The following is a 20,985-nucleotide window of genomic DNA, read 5'->3' on the forward strand; positions in this document are numbered from 1 at the left end:
AAAAAAAACAAACAAACACACAACAGGAAGCAGTTTTGTTTACTTAAGGGATTCTCCATTAAGTTAGATGGGTAAGCACTGCAGGAAAACTTTCCAAAGTGACCTTTGGTATTACCATTGTTCCACTGATGGTTGCAATATAAAATGCAATTTAGAAAGTTAAATAAACACACATTCCTTTATTGGCTGCATCAGAGAGAGTGCTTTTGGGGAATTTTCAAGTACCAAGTAATTCACATGACAAACTGAGTTAGGGCACTGTTAACATGTGTCCTTCTCTAGACAGATGGGATGTATATGTAAAAATTTGTGAAAATCTTCAGAAGAGTGGTATGTTTGCGTTGAAGTATAATAACAATTTCAACTTCATTTGTCATAATTCAATTAAACCTTGCAACATAAGGCTTAATTATACAGTCATTATTGAACAACTTTTGAGAATGAAGCTTAGTACCTACATTGTAATGCTGTACATGTAACCTTTTTGGAGTTCTGGTGAATTCTTTTCTTGACTTCATTAACTCTTAGTGGGTTTTAGAGATCAGAGATGGCTTAACTAGGACTAATAACAAATTTGTAGAGAAGTTTGACATTTAATACATGTAGATGTGCAAAATGTGTAGAAACTCCTGAATCATTCCTTGAGAGATCTCTGAAACCAATGCCCTAAATGCAGTGATGTTTATTCCTGTTTTCTTTAACTCATGCTGTATTAAAATGCTTTAGGTAACCATATCAGATATCTGAATCTGTAGTTGAATGTTGGTATTCTAACAGAAAAGAATTTCAGTGAGGAGCTGATTTTCAGTTCCCTCTTATGCAGAGATTTTCCATCTTTGTGATAGATAAACTGATCTTCTGTTAACAAACTGTAGCAACATTCTATATTAAAATTGATTTTAATTCAAAATTTTAATGTTTATTTCACAGGAAAGATGTATTAGGATTTCTCAAAAGTACACAGGGGAGGAATCTAAACCTCAATAATTTTTAATAGAATGAAGTCTTTTTGTTCAGTTGTGTACTTTTATCACATTTCTGTAAAAGAACATTGTGTCGCATTGTTCAACCTCTTCTGTGTAAAAGCAGTATTTTAGACCTCAAGGATACAAATGATACAATAAAGAAACAGTTAAGGAACCAGTGTCCTACCTCAGTTTACTTTAAGTACTTGCCATAACCTGTAGGTACCTCCAGTTTCTGACCTTATCTTGTCATATTTTATTTTATTTGTTTTGTTGAAAATGGAAATAGGAGAATATACGTGTGTGTGTGTGTATCCTGCAAAGCAACCTAGATCAAATGCAGGCAATGCTATTGTTCATAAAATGCAGTTGCGGATGATAGGTAGGTCCAATGCTATTGGCCAATTGCCAAAATTTCCATTTTACATGGAAAATGTGTCTTGCAGACTCCATGACTGAAACTTTAGGAGTCACCTGCAAAGCATTTATGTCTAGGAGAGCCCTTCACTTACTGCCAAATCTGTTGATAAAGAAAACGACTTGAAGCTGTCCTCCCAGAGAAGAACCCAATTCTTGCAGCAATCTGGACTCTAGTCCTCCTGCCTGGTGGTAACACACAGCCACTGAGTGTAGGAGTTCGTATTTTCATTCACTGTGGTGGATAGGCATTTGGATAAGAAGACAGCTTTCCCTCTCTGTCCTGGTTTCAGTTAGAACAGAATTAATTTTCTTCCTAGTAGCTGGTGGAATGCCATTCTTCTGGTTCTCACAGTACAGCATATAAGAGGGGAGCATGTGATTCCTGATGTGACCATGTGAATTGATAAGAATCTTGAGCTTATTTAAAAATTGGCTTTTAATAAACAAAATGCTTCATTTATTTCAGTAAGCATGAAAACATGCATCAGATTTCTGGAATTAATTTCCTAGATGCCTAAATATTACTGAACTTGCAAAACTTGTTAATATTTTTGGATCTAAAGTTCTGGGTTTTCTTCAGGCACTGGAAGACATTCCTGCCTACTATGTATTCCTTGCTATATGTCACAGTCTTGCAGTCAGAAAGAAAACTTTTGCCATGTTGCTCTGATTTGAGAAGTGGAGGAAGGGTGGGGTTTCCTCACCCCATCTCATTTTGGAACTTGGATTTAGGTTTGTGAACTATGTAAGAGATCACTTGAAAAGGGTTTCCTTTTCCAGGCTTTATTTAATAAATAATCTAATACAAGAGATAATAGCATAAATAAGTAACATGATAACCATGTAGCTGTCCTATTCATCTTCAGGTTGTGTTTTCCATTCTCTTTTTGGAGTATTTTCTCCTTGCCCTTCCTTTTTTGGAGGGGGAGTTTGTTCCACGTGCTTTTTAAATTGCATTGTAACTTTCTATATATAATTCACAGGAATAAACAAATTACAAGACAAGAAAAAGTTGAGGAGGTTCATAATTTAACCTTAGATTGAGGGGGATCTGTATAGAATTACTTACGAAAATTTTTTTAAAGGCTTTTGTGTTAACTAGTTAATTTAACATAGCTTTAGAAGTGTTTATTCTGCCATTGTTACACGACATGGTGGTTTCCCCTCTTTGTATGTTACTGGATTTGAATTTCTTTCAGCAAAAACAGCATAAATTGTTGATCCCATTGAGCTGGAATAGCTGCCCACATATAGCAACCACGAAATCTGATTCAGTTTTTTCTAATGACTGTGTCATCTAAGAGCTCTGTGTGCTGTATCAGTGTCTGGATTCAGTGGCTGTTTTAAGGCATTTTCTGCTGGGCATTTCTTTTCAAGGTATTTTCATGAGTTACTGCATTTGTGCAGTATACATCATCTTCTGACGGTGCTGGCTTCATGCAAGCATGTGCACTTGGTTAGTACCAGAGAAATGCAAGACATACAAAGCTTTACCAAATGCTTTAAACTGATGAAGGGGATGATCCCTGCTATCACAAATGTAACAGTTTTCCCCTGCCAGGATCTATAAAACTGCAGGACAACTGAACAGATGTCTCATAGCCAGTACTTCAGGAACTAATGGACAAGTTTTATCTTTAAATCAGACATCATTTAATTTTATATGACAGTGGCTGCATTTTAATGCACAGCATAATAAAGCCTGAACCCCACGGCTGAGGTCAGCGTATCTACTGGTGTCTTGTTTTAGGAGTAGTTAAGGATATGAAGAAAAAAAATTCTCTTCTAAAAATCTTCCAGTGCAAGACAGTTTTTAATCAGAAATTGCATTAAAGAGGAGTGCAAAAGATTTATCTGACTATAAGTTCCCTTATAGTACTTCTCTCCCCAGAAGCTAGAAATACAGGAGAAAAAGAAGATAAAAAGTGTGCCCCCTATTCCAATGTAGAGAACAACCACTGCAGGATTTCTCTCATAGTGGGGCTTCTGTTGTGAGCTGCAGAGCAGGTTTCCTTTCTGAGAGTTTTGCTCAGTAGTATTAGCTCTAAATGATAATAATAATAATAATTTATGTAATTAGTACTTTTATGTAAGTTACAAAAAAAGGCATGAGTCAACTACTTCAGGATTGGGAGCTAGTTTAAAAATCCTAAGTAATTCCACTGGAGAAAGTGTATATTATTTAACGAATAAACATTTTCAGAGTAACTATTCTCTTTTGTCTAAGATACACATTCTGTTGATTATATGATATAGTGGTTGAAAAGTGATGTGGAGACTCTGGATACTTGTATTCTAGGCTCTAGAGTTTCCTTGCTTTGGGAATTTGAAGGATTCATTAAATAGATCTGGCCAGTAGAGATTAAGGCCCTTTTTCAGCATGGTGCTGAAGTTATATTCATGCTTAATGAGAATAACTGTGCTGGGACCATTGTTTTTTAATATCTGTTCTCACTCAAAGGGAGCCTTAAAAATCCAGCCACCTAAAATTACAGCGGAATAAATGGTTAAGGACCCTGATGAACAATTTCAAAGAAACATATTATTCATACTTAAATACTTTAACAATCTGTTTCTCCCTACCTCTGTTTCTTCATCAGCATCCATATTGTCCTTTTGATTGCTTGAAAAACATTAAAATTCAGTGGTCTGGTTTAGTACTTAAGTCCTAGAAGCATTCTTGTTATTTCTAATCCATCAAGAGTACCCAACAGCTCTTTTATTTCTTTATTTAGGCTTCCCTACCCAGCAGTCTAATGAGGTCAGAAAGGTCAGAAGAAACTAGCAAGAAAGGTCAGGATGGCTTATGCATGGCTCCTTTTCTGTAGGCTGATACTCAGCATGCTGAGAATGGGTCAGATTATACTGTTTGGATTGTGCAGTGAAATAATGACATTACCAATTTGACAAGTATTCTTCATTATCCTTTCCCACAGAATGTATTTCTGTGACTGGAGCAATTAGCAGGGATTATCTCTGAGAAGAGAAATAAATGGCTTTTAACTCCTTTGTGGATACTAAAATAATGCTAGCTGGTTTAAATTTTTCTTAGCTCTTTTTGTAAATTCAAGTGGTAGGATATCACCCTATATCAGAAAAAACAGTACTTTCCCATCCACCTATTGCATGTTACTTAGACATAAATAGAATTGTGAAGTTCATATGAGGCTTAAATTTTCAGGCTTGCCATTATAATTTTCCTTTTTTGTTGTTATCAATAGTGCAAAATAATTCCTGATTTTTTTCCTGTAATTACTTTGACTTGTTCAGTGAGACAGACAGGTTCTCTGTAACCAGTGGTCTTCCAGCATACCTTGTACTTTTAGTCACCAAGAGCACAATTGCAGGATAAGTAACAATAAGATATTGTTTGAATTTTTTCATGCAGAGAAGCAAGGCATGGAATAACTAAATTGCTAAAGGTCTCACAAGTTATTTATTGTAAACAGCTTCCTTTTATAATCCAAAGAAAAGTTTTATACAGGTATCACTCATATTTTAATTATTATATTATAAGGAAAATAATAGCAGCAAAGCAATTAGTAAGTGCTTGGTCATTTCTAAGCAATTGCTCTCTATATAATATGTGCTATTTGTTGCATGTTCTAATTCATACTGCTGAATTGTAAATTGTATGCTATCAGGCAGTGGCTTCAGAGTTCTCAGTGGTTACCCCCTGCTTAGTAAAATTTCCCCTAAGTTGTATTTGCCTTTTTAAAATATACCTCTGGAACCTCTGAATTCTTGTTTTTGTTGTCTGAAGATTTGCCTTTGGCTGACAACTGGGTGTTGGACAGGAGATTCTACTGCTGCCACTAGTGGAGTCACCTGGGTACCTTGTTTGTTTGCTTAAGTTTAACATAACACCAGATGTGTGGACAGGAAGGAGTTTTCACTCCAGTTCTCATTCAGGCTAGATTAGACTCAGCTGTCAGCCTGTCTAGTATCTTGGATTTTGGCTTTTTTAGTTTTCTTTACCACCCCATTCACAATAGTCTGAGGTCATTAGTCCTTCTTCACCAAATTCTCTGATTTTATGTAGCTAAGCATTAGCTTTCAGATCTTCCTCTTCTTGCTCAGTGCACATTTCACTTTGTGAATTTTGTCTTTACTTTATGACCCATGTGCCCTAATTTCAACATATATGCACTAGAAACAAATGCATTTCCTAGATCTCAGAATAAATGTTCTGGATCCATCTTCTACTACCCATCTTCAAGAGTTTACCATGTTTCATCTTCCGAAATGTTGGCTTGCCTGTGCATTTTCCCAGACTTGGTTCTTCAGTTATTCTAATTGCTATTCAATTTATTTTTCAAAAGGTCTTTATTTTTTCCTTCCTCACCCTACATTTTTTATACATTTATATCTTTAGTAGCCTTTTCATTTCCATCTGTACTTTTTTTTTCTGGTTAATTGCAAAAACATTTGCAATGAACTTAAGATATATTTCTCCCAGACTTTTACTGTACAATCATTTTCCATTGAGTGGTTTGTCTCATATGTATCCTGCAAGATAATTAACTGAACTCAGCTGTGAAACAAAATTTCTAATGTTTCCCATCTCAAGTATCACAAAATTCTGTCCTTAACAAATGTTTTCTTAATGTGTTTTCATGTATACCAGTGCTGCTTCACAAGTAATGCCTCCTTGACCTGATGATGCATCTCTTTATATCCCCTTTAGCAGCATGCATTTTTTTTGTTTGTTTTTTGTTTTTTTTTTAAGCTATCATGAAAGTATATTATTAGCCTCTGCTTCTTGGCAGAGAAACAAGTTCTTGGTCTTTTCCTCTCCGCTTACAGCATTCATTAGCATTGGTAACTTTTGAAATCTTCAGGTCCTGTTTTGTTTCTAAGGTTTTGGAGGAGTTCCTGGAAGTCTGGAAATGTATGTCATTTTTCAACTTATTTCATAAAACGTTTGTCTTTAGATCTACCAAATTTTCATCTGGTATGTAAAAGTAATTGTTTTGAGATGACAAATGATATCTCTTGTTTTCTCTGTACTCCCAGTTCTTTTAATCTACCTGTCTGACTTTTCTTGACTTTTCATCTACCTGTTTGAGTTTGAAGGTACATAGCTTTTAAGGCAGAGACCACTTTAGTCTCTCTTAATGCTATTGTTATTACGGTATGATAATCTAAGGATGACCACCAGGACAAGGTTTGTGGGGAAAGTAACTCCTCTCTCATATTCTCAGAGGCTTCAACTGTTCTAGTCATCTCCACTTGTCTTTTTAAAGATACTGCTTTTCCTTGCAAATTCTGCTTATAGCCATGAAGAGGCTAGAAATTGTTGATCTGGGTCTGTTCCAATATGACTATGAATGTAGTTTTTGAAGAGTTGTTTGCAACTGCAGCAAAAGAATAGTAAAATCAGCACAGAGTGTGTAGCAACTTGCTGTTTTAAGTATTTCACAAGCTAAATGTGACAACTCAGGAATTCTCTAAGTACTGGAGATAATAAGAAAACTGCAGGATACACAATGCACAGTTATGAACTCATAGGCATTGTAAACAATATGAAATGTGTTTCCTGTGTGTAAATGGGGCCACTGCTGTGTCTCAATCAAGACATCCAGGTCAAGGAATGTCTTTTGCTCTGGAGGAATAGAACAGTTGGCCCTGGCAAACGCTTATGCTTCTTGGAATCTGAAATGGTGCAAGTCTACATTTAGGATGTCTGGTGACTTATGTAGCTGTTAGTGACAGTGGAGTTAGCACAGAAATGAAAGCAGTTAAACAAATGCAGCTAGAACTGTAGTAGAAGGACACCCACCTGAAGAGATGGAATGAGACAGCCAAGGACCTTGACTTCATACTTCTCAGTCACAGAACTGGTGAGTTTCTCCATGAGCTTGGAGCTGTTGGTCTGGTAAAAGTCTTTTAACAGCAAATGACAGCTGGTGCTGTCAGCTTGCACCTTTGCTATAACCTAGAAGGTCAAAACAGACAAGTTGAGTAGACTCTTTCTAAATATCTGACAAAACTGGTATTATCTCCATCTATTATAGCAGATATAAACAGTGTCCTCATGCTACTAGATGGGAAAATATTGTGACAGAGTGCTTAATGTTGCCCGGCCAAAGGGATAAATTAGTTGAGAAACCACAGTCATGGCAGGGATGCCAAAAATCATACTGAAGTAATAATCGCTTCTTTTTTGCAATTTCCTAGCAGGTAATATCAGTGATCCTCAGAGCCCAGGTTTAGTCCATGTAAATTGATGAGCCTTTTTCAAACTATTTGGATATAAACCTGGTAGGAAGTCTGTTTGGTTGGTTTGCTTGCTTATTGAATCAGTGTATTGGAAAAGATGTTGAATAATGATTTTAAAAGAAAATCAAAAAGTTTTTCTCAACTGAAAATGCACCAACGCAACATAAAAGGCTGACAAAAATGCAGTGTTTAGAGGTAGCCTGACATAACTCAAACCCTTCAGTACTTCAGGCTGGGTGATAAACATACTTACCTCATACTATGAACAGAAATCTAACTGGAACATGTTAGTGTTCCTGCAGCTAGTGGGTATCAAACAATTTAATTAAAAAAAAATAAATAAAATCACAGATTTCTGAAATGCTGAAATCTTTTTTCAAGATTTGGGCTATATAAGTGCTCTATTACAAGTCTTTATTCAGTCCTGACACCTTTGAGATAGAGGTAAGAATAATCACTTGACTGCTACTTTGACAAAAGAACTTCAAGTTTCAGCCTGTTGCTGAAATGTTGATCTTTGTACAGTTCCAGATCATGTGAAAACTGCAATTATTCTTTGTCCTGTTGGAAAGTTAGCTCAAGAACATCATGTATCTTTGAACACCAGCTGAAAACTGTGTAATCAAACTGCTAATCAGCAGCCCATTTTGATTGTTCACTGAAGTAATGGATTTATACCAACACATAGAACAGTCCTCTAATTTGGTAACATGACTGTGCTTACTTAAATATTGTTAATCAGTCTTCATATATGAAAGAAATGGCAACCACTGTTCCTTGGAAAGCATATTTCTAAATTGTAGGCACTTACTTCCTGAAGTTTTATTTCAATGTTGGACAGTTCTATGTAAAAACTGTAATCTCCAAGATATTATCATGTAATAGTAAGATGTTTATTGTAAGAATATATTGGTTCGGGTTTTAACTTTATTAAAATCTGGTATATATGCTATGGAATTTATTTTGGATGTTAAGTACATCATAAAATTTTGAATTGAATTTCTTTTAAATTTGATTTTGGAGAAAGCCAGATTGTTACCATGTCTCAACCATCAGCTTTCAGAAAGCTCATAGGATAAGGATATACAAAATATATTTACGTTCTTCATGTAGTCCACTGTCATGGAACATATGGGGGAAAATGTGTTGTTCTCTGCTGATAGAGAAAATTCAACATGAGAAATAAAATTCCTAGTGCTATGCTTGTACTATCAGTGATGATGGTACACAAACAATGAAGTAAAGAAAAATTATTTTCAAGCTTTGCTGGATACACCTAAGGGAAAGAAATCGATGCTGGCCAAATAGAAATGGACAGAATTATTACAGGAGAACCAGTTTCTAGGCTCTAAAGGTTATTTAAAACAGCAAAGAGTTCACATAGAATCTAGAACTTAGTGTCATTTTAATCTTTAAATGACATGTAGGGTGGTATATGAGATGTACAAAGCCAGGAAGAAGTCTTGCAGCAAATTCACTTCCTCTGGAATGAGATCCTAAGCAGTTTTTTAGCAATTCAGTGAGGACACCTTATTTTAGAGTTTAGTTATCTTCTTGTCTGTAAAAGTCCACTATGTATTTTATTGTCAGTGCATTGAAAATGTGTTGTAAGTTGTGATGCTTTATGAGTTACTGCCTAGCTGTTATAAAATGTAAAGAATTGTTATTTATATTTTATTACTGTCTCTACTTAAATTAAAATATGTATATTTATGGTGGACAGGAACAAATTCAGACTGTAACAATGAAAGATTCATCTTCCAGTGGAAGGAATCTCTAATTGCTCATAAAAACTAAAGAACTTGTCTGCTTAACTGTGGAAAGTGTGAAAGCAAGGGATGAGATGTTACAGGTTACAGTGGTACTTCAGAAAGTTCTACTGACAACAAATCCAGTGAGTAAATATGGTCTGCTCTTGACTAGATTTTATTCCTGTTTCACCTTCACCAATTCAGTAAAATACTTTTTGGTTTACTGTTGTATAAGGGAGACTAGAAGAACCAAACAGGTGGAGGAAGAGAAAAAGAGAAAATATTAGCTACTATGCTTGCTTCAGGTATCTCTAATTGTGTTTATTTTTAAGCTTTCTGCTGGTCAACAGCCAAGTGAAATTTGTAAGCTGGAAAGTGATACTATGAGAAAAGGTGTGCTTAGTAACCAGGGAAGGGAGTAGGGAGTATGTCAGTTAATTTAAATCCTAAAGAAACGCCTTTGTTTCTTCTGTCTGTCTTGCAATTTCTAACAGCACCAGGCATAGCTTTATAGTTCTGAATTACTCCCTGGCATGGATCATGTTGCTATGTCTGAGCTGTCATGGAAACTAGCTGGAGCAAAGCTGGCTTATGAAGTACATACAAGACAGCACAGGCAGTCCCTGTTCTTAAGGTAATCTAGCTTTTTCCAAGTCCTTGTTGTTTTTTTGTTGTTGTTTTTTTTTGTTTGTTTGTTTTTTTTGTTTTTTATAAATAAATGATAATAAGCAGTTTGCTCTTTAAAATTACCTTATGTTTTATTTGAGAAGCTCCATACTCTGCTCCTATTTTGGATCTTGCATAAGACTAACATTGGCTGTATCAAGCATTACGGCAACACTTAATTGCTTTGATTATTCACATAATCTAATGCAATAGCAGTCAAGATTATTTTGCTGCTTACTATACACCTCTCAGTACATTAATTTGCTTGCCACAGAGTTAATATATTCTTTGGATTTGGTAGTTAACCAGCAGTTTTCAGAAAGTTTGTGGAACTAGAAAGAAACCCTAAGTGTTTACTACAGGGGAGTATTTTTGTTTGAGCACAGTAGCTCTTGTAATCATAGTACCATTAAAGTACCTCCAGCTGTTTTCTGGAAGGAAGTACACTTTCCTCTGACATATCACCCTAGAAAGAAGGTCATTGAGATTTGTTTTTTATCTTGGAAAGATCCAGGTATTGTAAGATGTAGAAACACTGTATCATTAAAAATGAGGTTGCTTTCAAGACAATCAGTAGGAAATGGTATGCTGTTGTATACCTTGTAGAGTATTTAAAGAGAACTCACTGCTGCTCTGTGGCTGATTTGCACCACATAATTTAGGAAGTTGCTCTTGATCAAGGAGAACATTTAAGAGTGAGAAACTAAGGAAACTTTACATACTGCCCTTAAAACTGACATGACATGGCAAATGTGCCAGAAGTAGAAGTGCAGACTGGCACTGGCAGTCTTCAGTTTTAATGCTCTAGTCATCACTGTTTGGACTTTGAAGGGGAGATCACAAAGGTGCCAGAAATCAGAACAGTTTCTGAGGAGCTACTGTTACTGTTTTCCCTCCATCTATTGAGCTGAGAATGTCTCCTTACCTTTCAAATGGATTTTGTCTGTTTTCCTAAATTTCACTGACTAGACTCTTATTTCAAAACATGGTTGTACTTCTCTGAAAATGTCATTTAGGGACATGTGAGTTTTTCATGTTTGTGAAATTCAGGAATCTAAAGTATGTTCTTTCTGACAGGCTACTGAAATCCTACAAGCCCCAGTATTTTGAACTGAGTAGTTAATGTGGAAATACTTGACAGTTCAGCTTTGGCTGTGATCTATCTACAGAAAGCACTATGTTGGGAGGCCAGGATGAGGAAGTGTATTTGATTAAATTATATTTGGTCTGGAAAGAAAGATGTGGAATTTATATTTAAGGTTATCCTATCCTGCCTGGTGGTATCGACGGTAACTTCAGATGGAGAGCTTTAATAAATATTTCACCATTTTCTCACAAAGATGTGCATTTTCAGTTTTGTAGAACTACTGAAATGGCACAGTTCCATGAGAAATTTGTGGCTACACCTCTTCCTGAGCTCAAATTAGAAGAGTTTGTGTGGGCAAGATTTGTGATCGTTCCTTCAGTAAAATCTATAGATCATCCACTTCCAAACCTGGAAGTCAATTCTGAGTCATTTGGCTGCTGAAGCTCATAAAATACAAGCCACGGCATCCAAACCATGCTGCTTCTAAGAGCTGGAGCAGAGCATGTGTTTGGTCTATAGGATGCATTTCATAAATCCTGGGCTTCTGATCTATTTTGTTACTGGACTGCAAAAAAGTTTGAGCAAAGACCTTTCTCCTCATGATGTGGAAACTTGCATTATTGGTTTATTTAGCAGAATAGGTGTTCTCTCTTGCATTTTATTCTAAATTACAGGATTCAGCCATTTAGGAAAAACAAGATATTGAGTGCAAAGAGATCCTTTTTGTCTCATAAAATTGAATAGTGCTGTCCTAGTAATTGTTTTGATTCATATCCGGATCATCCAACTGTGATACAGGATATGAACAGCATATTATGCTCAATGCATAGCAAAGCAATTTAGTTGTATAAAGTGGGAATGATCTGAAGTTGAAATCTTAGTCTACTTTTTGATAAATGGCTGGTGTTTTTTTTGTTTTTTTGTTTGTTTGTTTGTTTTTAATTCTGTGCAAGATCTTTATTTCAATGTTTATAATCTGTGTATAAAGTACTCAAGTTTAAATGCATACAGGCTAGAATAAAGCAGGCTTTTGCCAGTTATTCCTTTATAACAATGGAGATGATTTGATGCCCAAACTTGCTTAACAATTCCCTTTTGCTGTAGCTTCTGTGGAACAGGAAAACAGAAGAATGCTCCTCTGAATTGGTCTTTTTTCAGAGCAGATGTGGGATCTGGCAGACAAGTTACCTGTATGTACAATTTGTTGTCAGGTTCTTGATTCTGTTTTCATTTGAATTCACTAGGATCCTTATATTAGAGAAGAGAGCACTTCCTTACCTCTCGGCACCAATGTGGGACTTCAGGTGGAAGGATTGCTAAGCATTTGCACATCATACTTCCACTGGTGCTTCAAGGAGAGGTGTTTTTGGCTTTTCCTAAAGAAGTCTGGTCTGTTACAGGACAGGTCCTGTATGATGAGTCTTGTTCAGATCTCTTTCTGCTGTGGAGTGGCAAGGGAGGTCTGGTTCTAAAGTCAATATGGGTTCTTGCCACTGTGAAACTCTTGGGTGATCTTTAACACCTTGGGGGCAAAAACGCGTCTCCACCATAGTATGTTGGAGCAGAAATTCCACAGGATGGCTCTGATAAAGACCTCCTTCTATTTAGTATACCTGTAAGAATAGAGTGTGGAATATATATGGAGTATATGGTATATATTTAGCTTCCTGAAAATGTCATTAGAATTAGGAAATTCCAAGTTCCACTGTGGTGGACTGAAGCATTTTTTCCCCAACCCTGAAGAGCTGAATAACTGAAGCTGCCTTTTGTGTAGTGTGAAGGCTGCTTGCTGCTATTGTCTCCCTGTAAAAACAACTCATTCCTGCAGGCTGGTTTAACAGTATCATGTTCTTAAATCTGTTTTCCTCTAACCTTCTTTCAAGTTGTGAAAAGAGCTCCATAGTATATATAATGGCACCCAGAAAGTGTGACGATAGTACCCTTTTCCTTACCAGTTTTTGTTCTTTCCATCTGCCAAACATTTGGTCTCCCCCCCCCTCACCCCCTCCTTAGTGCTACTGCAGCAAAAATGCCTGCCTTTTGTTTATGTCTTCCTACACTAGCATCGTGACATCATCAATGATATCGCCAGGGGAAAAAATATTCGTAGCTGTAGTTAAACCAGCTGTTCGTTAGCAACCCATCTAGTCTGCTTTCATTTCTTCTCATTAATGTATATGTAATAGTGTTTCCTGCTTAAGAGATGTGGAAGGTTCTCCGCCACAAACCATCTGCTCTGTTGTTGTCTTTGGGTAGATAAAAATGGTGGTATTTTAAAATATACACGTTCTTGATAATAGAATTTTTTTATTTAACAAAATGAATATAAGATTCTAGAACAGATTCATCACTGGATTTAGCTGTGGGTAATTCTCTGTCCTTTACTACCCATCTTTTGTAATTCAGTGTAATCATAGAGACTGCATACCAGCTGATAGAAAACCTTAATAGTACATGATGAGTAAGATGCAGAGAACAATAAAGAATTTGAGAGTTTTGTCACTGATTTGCATGACGACAGTAAAGTGCATGAATTTGTTCGTCATGCTTGTTCCTTCTTCCATGCAAATCAGTGGCAAAACTTCCATAGGACCAGAATAATGCCAACAAAGAGCAACAAGCTGTCATTTATTCTAATGAGGGGGATTTTAAATAGAAGAAGTTGTTATTTCATTTGTGGAATGTTAATGAGAAAACAGTTTCTTTTTGCCAACTTGCGTTTTCAAAATGCTATGAATTGTTCCAGTGATAATTCACAATAAGATAGCTGCACCTTTGCAGTGTTAATGTTAGGGTTAATTACTTGTTCAGTACCTCTTTTTTGGATGGAGGTGTTCATTTATCATCACTAGCTCTGTGTTAGAATCGAATACCAGAATATTCTGGTATTCTGAGGTTGTAGTTAGGATATCTCCAGTAATTCCATAGTGGATTACTGATACATCATCAGTGGAAAAAAATATAATTTTATTTTTTATTATTTATATATAGCATATGTAAAATAAAACATTTATCTAAGTGTTGTTGTGATTTTGAATATGATTATTCACTTAGTCCAATATAAAATACTCAGGTAAATATTAAGCTTTTAGCCAATATAAAATATTCTTCATAATTTGTGTAAAAATAAATTAAAAACAAAACAAAACAAAAAACAACAACAACAAAAAAAAACACCACAAAACAAAAAAACACAAAACCCTGAGTGTTATCACATATTACCAAGAAGTGATCAGACTTCATTGTGTACTATATAATTTGTCATTTGGATCAGGGAATAATCCTTGCTCAAATGGCCAATTCTTATTCACCTGAGTAGTCTCACTGAAACCAGCAAAACTAATTTTATAACCAAAGATTACAGGATAATGCCCTTGACTGACGAGACAAATTTAAATCAAGGGCTGCTTTTTGGGAGCAATTTTTCATTTAGAAGCTTGTCCTCTACATAAAGGATAAACAGTGGCAGATTAAATGTGTTGGCACAATATTACCTCTTTAGAATATTAATTTCAGTTTGCATGATGTGTAGAGTGATGCAGATAATACAAGGTTTTTGCTACTGCCCACAAGAATAAAAAATACTTTTTAAAACTCTTGAATTTCTACTTGAACCTTTGTTACAATGGGAATAATAATAATAATTAAAAAAAAAAAAAAAAGTTGGGGATTTCCACAATGTCTGATGTCTTAATGAGCTAAAGGAGCTTTACAATTTGTTATTCCTTCCTCATGGTAGTCCTCAGCTGATTAAAAATAAATAAATAAATAAATCCATAGACGGTGAAATCAGCGGCATGCCTGGCTTTCTCAGACAAAACTCCCATGTGATCACACAGGCAGCCTCAGTGAGACTGAAGCTGCTCAGCAAGCAGTAGGTAATGAGTCTTTGTGCAGAGTGCAGCTCTTGTCGCTGAACAATAAAGCATATGGTACCAGCAATAAAACACAGGGCTGGGAAATTTAAGAAGATTCTGCTGGAACTAGGAAGACAGTGAATATGTCACACGTTATAAAATGATGATCAATCTGTTTGGGTTCCTAATTAATAAAAGCAGTGCATGGATTGGAAAAACAACAATTTGAACAGGTCAGTTTTTTGTTTTTTTTTTTTTAATATAGATTATTCACACACTTTAGTAGTGAAAATATAAGTGGTGGTTTTGCTATTTCCTTATTTTTAGTAAAGTCAGTTTTTTTGCATTTGGTAAGGTGGGATTGGAAAGATGCACGGTAACATGATACCAAGCTGAACTGTATAAATTTTGTGATCACATTCATCGTAAAAATGTTTTTAGTGTTATTCCTATGCAATTCAAAATTCAATTATGCATGGAAACTTGGACAGCAAGTAAAATTAGATTTATGCTAGATGGATCATTTGCCAATATCATAAAATATTTAATAACAACAATCTATTATTCTGCTATGTATTCAAGCCTAATTCTTTCTCGATGGGAGAGCTGTAGCGTTTGTTTGAAGTGTCTCAAATAGCGGACCACCGCAGCGTATCTGGGTGCACGGGGATGTGTTTTCGGTTCTGCTCAGCTGATTCTGAAGGTGGTTGTGCTGTTTGTAATACGCTTCTAGGGAGACAGCACCGGCGCGCTGCACCGCTGCGTTCGCTCCGTTCTGGTGTTAGCAGCACCGGCTCCGTTATTTCCCGGCGGCTGTCGGTCCCCTCGGCCGCGGCTACCCCGACCCCCCTCGGTGTTCTCTGGAGGCCCGCGGCCACGATCGCTTCGCCGCCGTCCCGCGTCCCCTCGCCGCCTGCCCCCAGGCGCTTCTGTGCGCAGCCTCCCCCTTTCTGCACCGCTCCCGCTGCCCGGCGGCACCGGGCCGGGGCCGCGCGACCCCTCGGCTGCTGCCGGCCGCGCCGCTCGGCCCCGCCGGTTAAAACGTAAGGGCAGGAGGAGGCGGCGCGGGGCCCGCTGCGGGCCGGCACGGGCCGCGCTGCCCCTTCGGGAGGGGTGGGGGGGGCGCGCCCCCACCCTCCCCGTCCGCCGTCCCGGCGGGCCGGGCCCAGCCTGCCCCGCGGCGGGGGCGGGGCCATGCAAACGAGGCACCGGGAGGGCAGCGCTGCTGCGGGGCGGCGGCCGCGGGGCCCGGCCGGGCGCTGCCGGCGAGGCGGGGCCGAGCGCGGCGCGGTGCGGGGCGGCTGCCGCGGGGCTCGCATCGCGCCCGGCCCCGGCTCCTCCTGCACCGCACGGCCGCGGCGATGGGAAACGCCGGGCTCCGCATACGGGTAGCGCCCCAGCCTGCGTGGTGGTGCCTCGCCATCGCTGCCTTCGGGCGTTTCTCCTGTAAAAACCGGTGCTGGAGCAAGCACTGATACAGCTCGGCCTGCGCTTCAGACAATGGGTCTAAAAGGGGGGGTTGCTCTAAAAGAGAGGTATTTGCTTCGTGATATTTCTTGCGTCCGCTGGCAGTCTCACTAATGGGGAACACTTAAATCCCAGTAACGTCTGCGGTGTATTCACCATCCGACTGGATGGCATGTGCTGAACTTACCACTCTGAGCTAATTTAAATGGGAAAAATAATAGCGAGTCTTGCAATTATCATAATTACCACAGTTGTACAAAAAACACGGATTTCAAGATTAGATTTCTGAGGCAGTTAGGTACTTAGAGTAAGTACGTACATAGATGAAATTATTGTTTTCTACTAAAAACAATGGGAACATCACTGCAGAGCAGCCTTCTCACTGTTTTAAGGGAATCTTTACATATATGTATGCTTGCCCTTCCCATACGTGCACACTGAAAAATAAACCACAGTTTTCCTGTGGACAAAACTATCATGGTTCAGGGATTCATGCTCTGAATTTCTCCCAGTATTAAGTTATTTTAAAAAATATAAAGAAAAAAAAAAAAACTTCTGGAGCAAGCAGGTGTTCTGTGTTCACATATTCAAGTTACGGTAATTTTGAAATGCACTTTTTTCCTGATCCAAACTCCATTAAAACTGGCTTACAGAAACATTTTGCTGCAACTTGATAGTGGACTTATTTGAGCATCATAAATAGCACCAAGTCTTTCTGTTGCATCAGACATTCTGGAGACAGAAACGTAACGTTGACCTCCTGCATTACTGAAATTAAGTGATAATTCTGCTCTTCCCAATTTACTTCAAGAGCTGAGAAGTCCAGGTCTGGTGTATAATGTTTTGGTTTGTGCATGCACAATGTTTATCATGTTCAGTGTCTTAGATATGTGGTCTAATTTATTTATTGGAAGGAGAAGTACACTTTTGTTGAAAAACATGTTGATTTCAGCAGATGTAAAAGACAAATAATAAGGTTTAAGTTTACTATTAATTGGATTAATAAATCTTGGCATAGGGTACATAGCGGAGAGTGTTCGGAAATTCATTCTAAAGCTTAAATATTTTCTCCCAAGTAGCAACAGATGCTGCTTTATAAAGCCCTTACTTGCTCTTAAGAGATACTTCTGCTAACTGAACCCTGAAGTTTAGGTTTTTTCCTCCCCAAACAAGTAGATAGAAGGTCATGCTGTAGCAAGGCAGGTATAATCTATTGCAAGATCAGTAAAGCTGTTTGAAAGATAAACTTACATGTAGTCTGTCCATGTCTATCTTTATCCTTGCTCTGAACCAATTAGGATGCTGAGAAAAATTAGATTTATCAATGTGGCATTTTCTCAGTAAAATATCACCAAACACCATCGCAGCTTTAAAATGTTGATGCCATATGAAGTCCTTCTAGTGAGATTTAATCACTGTTGTTACATTGCTCTTTTGTAGGTTTTTTGACCCTGAGAAAGGGATTGAATGTAGCAAAAAGACAGATGACTCATCTGCAAACACACAAAGCTGGAAAGATTTACTTGATTAAAGAGATCTGAAATAAGTAGTAGGGCTTTAATTCTCCACAATAGGGGTACCGTATTCTAATGAAACCTGTAGCAAAGAGAAACTGTGAATAATTGCTAACAACAACAACCTGATCTTTTTCTTCCTATTTCATTTATACATGTAATTCTCTCCAGCACATGCCCTTACCCTAGTCTTACTCTCCCCACACCCCCATGTTTGTATTTCTAGGCCCTTGGCATCAGTTCTCCATCACTTCATAGCTGTATCTCTGTTTTTCATAATGAAATAGGGAAAATGAGAAGAGGAACAGAAATATGTATCAACATAAAAAGTTGATGGAAAATCCATTCAATATTTAACTTCTCTAAAAGCAAAATCGGGAAAAAAATGAAAAGGAGCTGCTTGAGGTTTTCAGGTTTTTTTAAGTTAAAATGCAAAAATTTAAGAAGTATCCTTGCTTGTAATTTAACATTGAAATGTATCAGAACACCTATGTTTAGCGTTTCTGACAAAAAGATAAATATCTTTCAGTTACTACTACATAAATCTATTTATAAAATAGTTATCTTCATTTTCTGACTCAGTGTGGGGCTGGTTAGTATCCTTCTGTTTCATAAACAACCGGGCTTTGCATATTTACCTGCACCAAGTAGTGTGGAATAGAAAACATGAGCTACAAGGTACAGAGTCTGACCCTCACCAGTCTTTCTGAGGGATCTGGGCAGCAACTAGAACATCATTTACCAACTGTAGCTTCACCAGCCCGCAGAGTCCTTGGATTTTGTTGTGGAAATGTAATCAATTGATGCTTTTATGTAGGGTAAGACCATCATGTGAATAAGGCTCTGGGTAATGGTAGCTTTCATTAGCATTCTGCTTCTTTGAGGGCATCAAGAAGAGTTTGGTGTTACGTTTACTTACTTCATACTGGTAAATCATTTTTACATGTGCCTATAAATAAGTCATTTTGTTCATCTGTGCTGCAGATCAGGATAAATCGGTCTGTGTTGAGCACCATGCTGCTGCAGCTATTCTAGTGTCAGTACCCTAGCTAGCAGGCATAAAGCTAGCATGGGGATCTATAAAACACTGCAATAAACGTGCTATCTGCTTAAAGCAGAGGGAGCTGCCCTTGTGTCACCACTTCTGCTGCCACACAGCCCTGCCGACTGTGAAGCGGGGCTGACATTTCTGTACCAGCGCTGCAGCTGCTTCTGAAACCATCTCCCTGGGCTCCTGCAGGCGGAGGCCAAGGCTCCTCCAGTGCCTGGGAGCGTCTGGGTGCTGCTGCTGCCAGGGTGAACTCAGCTGATACAGCTGTGGTGGTGGGAGGTTGTTTTTTGAGTAGAAGCCTGAATTCAGCAGTTAGCTTACCAGATTTGCAGTTTTCTCTTTATTAGAATTAAACAGAGTGTACTCTTAACCTAGCATGGATATGTTAAAAAACGTAAGTTGGATCGCAGCTGTCTCCAGTTGTTTTTCCTAAGAAACAGCAAATCTCTAGCAAGCGTCATTTGTCTGGGAGTGAAAGGGTAAACAAAAAAATGTTGAAAGCCACAAAATTTATTTATTCATTGTTTTTAGTGTGCATAATAAATGATACCACTACTTATTTCCTTATTTCCAACACAAACCGTGAGAGCTGAGCAGTCTATTCTCAAGCCAACGTTTTTGTCTTCAAGTATTTAATTGCTGTGTGGGGAGGGAAACCCCATGACTCTTGGAGGACTTAAAGTGCTTGCAGAGTCCCCATTGTTTTGCTCTCCTGCAGTACCAGAGGCTTTGTTGAACCTTTGCTTTCAGAGTAGCTTAAGGTTTAACTTTGTAGCTTTTGGTTAAGTTGCTCAGTTGTTTACCATTATGCCCTCCTCACCCACTCAGATTTCTAAGCAAGCATCTTCAACATTAACATGGCAAAGTGAAAATCACAGAGTATTAACCTTCGTCAGCTCCCCTGGAAAAGACAGAATAATCAGAGATTTGATAAAGCAGAATAAATTATATCAAATTAAAAAGAAAAAACACCATACCCATGTTTGAAAGTGTAATCCACATACCTTCACAGCAGGGCTTTTCAGGAGAGCATAGGGCAGATAATTAATTTTGTCCCAGAAGAATCCTCTGGCTGAGATGTCGAATGGTCACAAGGTGCTTACAAGTCAGGCAGTGCTATGGCATTGTGGGCTAGCTGCTTCGTTTCTATTCATCACTGACTTGGTGACAAGTATCTTGGGAACTGGATGGGTACACATACTTATTATTAGATCTGCAGCTTTTTGGTCAGCCTTCTGGAAGAGTTTTCGGCTTTGAAATATAAAGTGAACTGAACTGAAAAGGATTTTTAGACATGCTTCTTCTGATTCCAAGCCACTATTGCCACAAATTCCAGATTTTCTTTAATATTACATAAATAAATAAATAAATGTTAACAGTCGAGTTAATACAATTAGGATCTAATTTTAGATCAATCTCATTGTGGTCTATAGCTTTACATATTAATGCTGTGATAGTGTCATACATTTCCTTCAATGGGTGTTGTGTTGAGATGCAATCTCATGAGTGAGTGAGGACCAGTGTATAATTTTTGCTGGCCAAAACCACAAAGTTATTAAGGGTAAGATTGGTTGTAATTGAACATATGCTTTAAAAATCCTACCTTTTGAGTTTGTCAGTCATAAAAAATACTGAGAAAACAGTGTTATATACAAATGTTTCAGTTTATTGATTACACGTTTTGCCTCTACCTAAAAATCAACCTTTTCATTCTGTGGTCACTAACTTCAGGAATTTGAAATCTGAGTTTAGCTGATCTTTTTGACTGATTTCTTAAGGAAATAGGCTTATGCAGTTATGATTTTATTGTGCCTGTCATATTGTCCCATATGTCCATTATGTTTTCCTCATTATTTTTTTAACCCTTTAACTCATTTCAGCTGGGTTTCAAAGAGTAGTAGATTGTCTTCAAGTATTCCACAAATATGTGGTGAGGTAGAGAAGAGAATGGTAGTTTACAGCAATGAAAAAAAAGTTTTCGTTAT

At 37.7% G+C, this 20,985-nt stretch overlaps 1 protein-coding gene across 11 annotated transcripts in view; it reads left to right on the plus strand.

The window, feature by feature from the left end:
* Window positions 1-20,985, plus strand: part of CSRNP3 (cysteine and serine rich nuclear protein 3) — a 102,459-nt gene that overhangs the window by 41,067 nt on the left and 40,407 nt on the right. The window contains exon 1 of one of the 11 annotated variants that reach the window (XM_021272058.4): window positions 14,945-15,201. The exons of the other annotated variants lie outside the window; for them this stretch is intronic. The gene's annotated coding sequence lies outside the window, so the exon portion shown is untranslated. Of the gene's footprint in view, window positions 1-14,944; window positions 15,202-20,985 lie in introns of those variants that run through there. 11 annotated transcript variants of the gene reach the window in all.

This window comes from Anas platyrhynchos, chromosome 7 (genome assembly GCF_047663525.1).
Source record: "Anas platyrhynchos isolate ZD024472 breed Pekin duck chromosome 7, IASCAAS_PekinDuck_T2T, whole genome shotgun sequence".
Classification (NCBI taxonomy): domain Eukaryota; kingdom Metazoa; phylum Chordata; class Aves; order Anseriformes; family Anatidae; genus Anas; species Anas platyrhynchos.